At 36.8% G+C, this 6,348-nt stretch overlaps 1 protein-coding gene across 1 annotated transcript in view; it reads right to left on the reverse strand.

Moving 5' to 3' along the window:
• The window catches only part of GREM2 (gremlin 2, DAN family BMP antagonist), a 116,895-nt gene that overhangs the window by 83,296 nt on the left and 27,251 nt on the right, over nucleotides 1-6,348 (reverse strand). The window lies entirely within an intron of this gene.

Genomic DNA, 6,348 nt, shown 5'->3' on the forward strand with positions numbered 1-6,348 from the left:
TTTCTTCCATTATTTGTTTGAATATTAATTCTGTGCCTCCTTCCCCTTCTCTGTCTCCGTCTCCCTCCCCATCTTTGTCTTCTTCATATATTGGTATGCTTGATGGTGTCCCAAGGTATCTTAGGCACTGCTCATTTTTTCCATCCTTTTTTCTTCTGATCCTCAGTCTGAATCATTTTAATCATCTTGTCTTTGAGGTCACTGATTCTTTCTCATGCTCCAGAAGCTCCAGTCTGCTTTGAAACTCTATAAGGAATGATTTGTTTTGGTTATTGTGGTCTTCAACTTCAGTATTTCTGTTTGGCTTCTTTTGGAAATTTCTATTTCTTCATTGAGATCCTCATATTGTTCAGTCATCATTTTTTCTTATGTCCTTTAATTATTTCTCTCTGTTTTCTTTTATCTCTTTGAGCATATCGGGGATCATTTTTTTAAAGTCTTTGCCCAATATGTCCTAAACATGGTCTTTTTCAAGGATGGTTTCTGGATTTTTATCTGTATCTTTAAATGGGACATCATTTCCTGTTTGTGTTGTTATCTTTTGTTTTATTGCATACTTTTTAATATTTTGAAGTGTTAACTCTAGGATTTAGATCTTAGCTGTATGTTCCTATGTTGGCATGCAACTAGTGAAATGACAAAGAATTCCTTGAGTGCCAAGAGCTAAAAATACAAACAAACCAAAGAAAAATCATCTTTTCTGAGGTGCTCTCCCTCAGACTTTAGCCTTCCTACCAAGGAGATCATCCTGAGGCCAAAGTGAAGAAAAAGATCCTCTCCATCTTTTTTGAACATTAGGATTGTCCTGGGCTTGTCCCTGCCCCTAGCCTTAGGAATTCCCCCATTTATAAGAATTTGAATGCCTCTTCTACTCCCTATGAAATAGATTTCCCCCCTCCCCTTTCAGGGTGCTCTACTGTATGTCTTAAAATCCTTTGCCCCAGGCCACTTCTACTTCATTGCTTACTACTCTGCTTTAGTTGCCCATAAGTTGCTTCTACCTGCTAGGCAAAATCTGCAAGAGTGAGCCCAAGATATGTTTCCTAGTTTAGTCTTTCAGGCTGCCACCTGATAGATTGGTATTGATATACAGGCACCCCAGTATGCACATGGGGTAACTCTGCTCCCTCCATACAGGGTCAGGGACTCACAATGGGGGCACAACTGGATTTACACCACACCAGAAAGGGCTGAGAGGGTCCAGCAAGGCACTAGGAGCTTTTCCTAATGTTTTTAAAGCTGCATTTTCTTGATTCAGTAGTCACCATGTTTCTGCAACCCTTTAACTGTTTTCTGGATTTTGAGGAAGTTAGTTCTGCCAGTTTTTGCTAGTTGTTCAAAGATTCTGTGGGACAATGGCACCCTGGTACATTTTATCCTGTCAACCTGGACAATAAGACTCCCAGGAATCTACCCTTGCATCTCAAAACATTAGAGCAATCACTTCTCTTGCAGAACACTGGTCCTTTCTTCATTACCTCATCTGTTTATTTATGTGATTCAGTCTAGAGTTAAGGGACACAGGTTTAACGTTTGGATGAGGAGGAGCTCGCTTCTTCTCAGACAACAGAAGGAGGAGTCACTGGATAAAAATAAGGAGGAATGTTAACTTGCAGAAGAGAGAGGAATATCAGGTATTTTCAGGTAGGTCTAGTAAAGTTAAATAGCTAATGCCAATAGCCTAAAACTCAGTGAAGTAGGACTCATGGACTGTTGTTGAGGAGGTGGGGGAGGAGAGGCTGTGGAAGGAGAGAGGAAAGACCAGTGGACAATTTTGGAATTGTCTTTATGGTAACTGTACCCCATAATCAACAAGATATTCACATAGACAGGAGTTCTCTAAAATAGAGTAAGATCTAACAATCTATAAATCCAAAAGTTAATTAATATTTTGATTACTATGCTGCTCTCCAACTCCATAATATGTTCCTTGAACTGTCTCCCTCATTTTATTCAATTATAATATTATTCACCATTTTTCATCCTATCTAGTGATATCAGTGTAATTGTTGGATCTGTCCTCCACATTTACCTCTCAAAGCTAACATTTAGCCACAAGTCTTGTCTATTTCATTTTTAAAATGGGATTCCAAATGTCATGATAACAAGATTGCTAATTTAAAAAAAAATTACACAGAAAGACAAACAATAAGTACATCAGAGTGATGATGGAAGAAAAGAGGAAAGAACAAAACCATTTCTGCAAAATCACGGAACACTATCAATGGTAAAAGCCAAGAAAACAAACATTATCTGCCCAAAGTAACAAGAAAGATTAATCAAATTGCTTCATGTCCTATGAAAGAAATTACTTTAACGTTTCTTCCAATTTCTTCCCATGGCAAAATAAAAACACATACTTTTCAGAAAATGAAGTACCTGGAGAATAATCAACTAGAAATTCAAATTCATACATAATCCAGTTTGTTTTACGTGGGCCAGCAGCGGAATTGACTATATTCTCTTTTCATCCATTTACTAATCTTGTAAATGGATCACCTTCCGTTTCTTGACTGAGCTTCCTGGTTTCCTTTGGGGAGCATAAATGAAGTCTGAGTAACAGCTGGTCAAATTACTAAAATCACCAGTACATATTTCCTGTTCAGATTTCAGGCAAACCACAACCCCCCAAGAATTATAGCTTTGGTTTGATTTGGTTTGGTTACAAATCTTTTTTTTTTTTTAAAGAAACCATAAAACCACACAACGAGTCCATAGTCCTAAAGGCTGCCAAGCATCCCTGGGTAACCTAGTGAGTTCTGCAGTGGAAAATGGGGATGGGTGGGTGGGTGGGGGGAGGAGTGTAAAAAATAAATTTAAAAAAAAAGGAACACTTTAGAATGAAAAAAAAACAGATTGAACTTTCTAGAGCATATGTCAGAGATGCAAACTATTTCTTCTCTAAGTTTCAGGTACCTCAGTTGGAATTAAAGTAAACTCTATGAGTTTAAATTAAACTCTATGAATTGAAGTTTATTAAGCTCTTCCAGTTCCTTTTACATTAGATTGTAACTTATTTTTTAAAAAAACATATAATCAATATTGCAGAAAGCAATACATGATAAGAATATATTTGCAAAGATTTTTCATTCTATTTTTAATGGATATTTATCAGTAAAGTGCTACATGGTGCTCCTTGCTCAGTTCCAGTACTTAGTTAATAAGCAGATCAATGAGAATCATATTTGAACCATTTACACAAATTTTTCAAATGAATTTTTCTTTGTCTCTATTTATGGTAGGTGCCAAAATAAGTCTTTGGGTTAGAGTGGATTTTTCTTATTTTCCCTTCTAGAGTCATGCAAAGCAAAGATCTCTTCTTTAACTGAGCTTTCAAAACATTCCTGGCAGTGTCAATAACAAAATAAATAGAAGTTCTATTTCTGAAAACTAACATAGAATTGAGTGGGCTATAAAAGTAATGTTGTCACAACTTATTTCAACAAAGAGGAGTTCTGAAATTAAAAACATGTTTCTTCTGTCATGTGTCATACAAGAACAAAATGGAAAAAAGGGAATCTTAGTGTGTTCCTAATTTAGATTCCTCTTTACTGTAAACACAACTTTCTCTAACAATGATGTTGTATGCTACTCTTGAGTATTGCATACTTTTTTTTTCCAGTTTAGTTCTCACCATTTGGATATTACATGAAAAAAATGAAGTTTACAGATACATATAAACTAGTGATGATGGGAGATGGGCCTACAGTTTACAAGCATGTTTCTTGAACAGTTTTGATCCAAATTTGAAAACCAGAGCATCATGAAACAACATATCTCTTTGAGAAATTATAAGTATTAGTCTTAGTAACAAGGTTGCAAATGTTTTGATCAGTTCATTAAGAAGTAAATTGCTTAATTAACAATATTAACATTTAAATCATAATTTTAGGTTACCTATGTGTATATTCTGTATTAAAATATTTTATAATTTTAGCTGATAGTTTTATAGAAATTCACAATGAAAATAAATCAAATGCACGCTAAATCCATGTGAGCAAATCTACATTTTTAGAATACTTGAAAAAGTAAATCACTTGCATTCTAAAGACAAAACATCTGGGAATTCAAGGTCATCATTTCTTGGGAGGAATTTATGCATCTTTGTAGATATGTGGCATTAAATCCAAAGAGCAGGGAGTTGAAGATGGATGTACTTTGAGGACTGTTTGGTGGGAGGAGAGATGTACTTCTTTGTGGCTTCTTCACTCCATTAGCCCTGCAAGCCTCATCTAGATGGTGTGCTCATCTAAAAAATGGGTATAAAAGCACTTGCTACTCCATTCTTTAGCCTCACAAGGGCTTTCTGAACAATGCTTCTGATTAGGGTGTCAAATTTCCCATCGATTATTTTGTTTTAATTTGTTTCCAAGCTGCCTCCACCCAGGCTCTGAGACGTAAATTTCACTGGTGGCAAAACAAATGAAACTGGAATTCGCAACAGATGCCTCACCATAAATTCTTATGGACTCCAGCCAAACACATTGCAGCTTTAAGGCTACTTATGCAGTTGATAAGATAATCATCTTTAAAAGGATGTTGCAGGGAAACAGCAGGGTTTGAATGACCACGCAAATAGTCCAAATGGCCTACTCACAAAGGCACTTTAATTTCGCTATTTCTCAAATGACCATTTTTATTAGAATCACCTGTGAGCTTATTTAAAATGCAGATATCAAGGCTCTTGCATAGACCCCAATGAATCAGAGGCCTGAGGACAGAAATTGGGATTTTAATTTAAAATTTGCATTTTTAAATAATCTCAACGGGGGGGGGGGTGGGTTCTGACTTGAGAAATTTGTATGTCAAACTACCTTTATAGAGTGGAGCATGGAGAAAAAGCTTGAGCCAAGAGTTTCAAAGTTGAAATAGCTGGCGGCTCTCATCTACCCTAACTCATCTCAGCTCCTTCCTTTCCTCAATTAGATAGCTAGTTTACAGTTCTCAGCTGAGATATCCAAATAAAATTAATTTTATGGAGGGGTAGGCAATTGATTCCTGGGGTAATCCTGTCTGGAATATAATGAATGACCAGTGTTCAGCCCCATCAGAGGGACTGGGATTGGGAGGAAAAAACCTTCACACTCAGGTAGAGATTCATCTGCTGTCTGGCACTTTCTAGACTGTTCAGACACTCATTCCCATGGCGTTCCTCATATGCCTGCAGGGAGATGAGGGCCTCAGGCCATGCATGTTGGATGCTGCATGGCAGTTCATTGCATAACCCATTCTCCCCAACACCCTGTCTGTGGAGAAGTTTAGAAAGTTGAGGGGAAGCCATGGACGGCTGTGATATCAACTTTGCAACAGGATCTTTGCCTCTGCCCAGAACTGATTAGTTCACTTTTTTTCTGAAGCAGGACAAATTTTGGATTCAGAAGACCCAGAGTGATCAAGCAAAACACTTTCTTGATCTTACTCTTGGATTCTGCATGTATAACAAGGGGATAATAATCATACCTTCGTAAGGATAGATGTAAGGATAAAACGAGATTTTTGGTGAAAGCACATTGCAAACTGTTATGCCTAAGCAAAGCACTGTTATTTTTATGAGCAAGATGTTGTGGTAGGAGTTATGGACAACACCAAAGTGTTTAAGACATGGTTTCTTCCCTCAATGAAATCACAGTCTTGTAAGGATGTTGATATCTCCATGAGTAGCTATAATATTTATGTCATGTGAGCAGTAGGAAATGCTAAAGACGTTCAGATACTGTTTTGTCTGGGGTCATCAGGAAAGGCTCATCGCAGACCATGACGGCACATCATTTGGTTAGAATTTCAGTTGACAAGTAAAATTAGAAAAAGAGGTCATTTCTGGGGATGGGTGAATCATGAGGAGTAAGACAGAGATCAAAGGATAAAAGATGTACTTGGGAAATGATACATCAATCACTTTGCTCAAAATTCCGCCTTGAGCTCATACCCTTATATGTGGTGTTAGCAGGCATAAAAGTAAAGCAGGTGGGTGTCAGCTACATGTGGCTTGTTTGCTCTCATGACACTCAAATAAATATAAAGCCATCACAGCTTTAGAAATATACATATACTCTTTCCTCTCCTCCAGGATACTGAAACTGGGGCAACTCTAAAACATAAAAAAGACTTATCAATGATAAATTATTTCATAGTAATATGTATACAGGGAGGATGAATTAGAATTTTGTTAAATTTCTGTTATCAGCTTGTTGAAAATAAGAACTGTTTGAATTTCTATGAGTTTTTCTCTTCATACCAATGTTTTCAATTGGAGATGTGCCTGGTCAAGTTGTAAGTTCTTGTTTAAATAACTGATAACTTGCTTTGAATAAGAGTTTACGGGGACACTTGTCTTCACTTGCTAATACT

The sequence above is a fragment of the Choloepus didactylus genome, chromosome 2 (genome assembly GCF_015220235.1).
Source record: "Choloepus didactylus isolate mChoDid1 chromosome 2, mChoDid1.pri, whole genome shotgun sequence".
Taxonomy (NCBI): domain Eukaryota; kingdom Metazoa; phylum Chordata; class Mammalia; order Pilosa; family Megalonychidae; genus Choloepus; species Choloepus didactylus.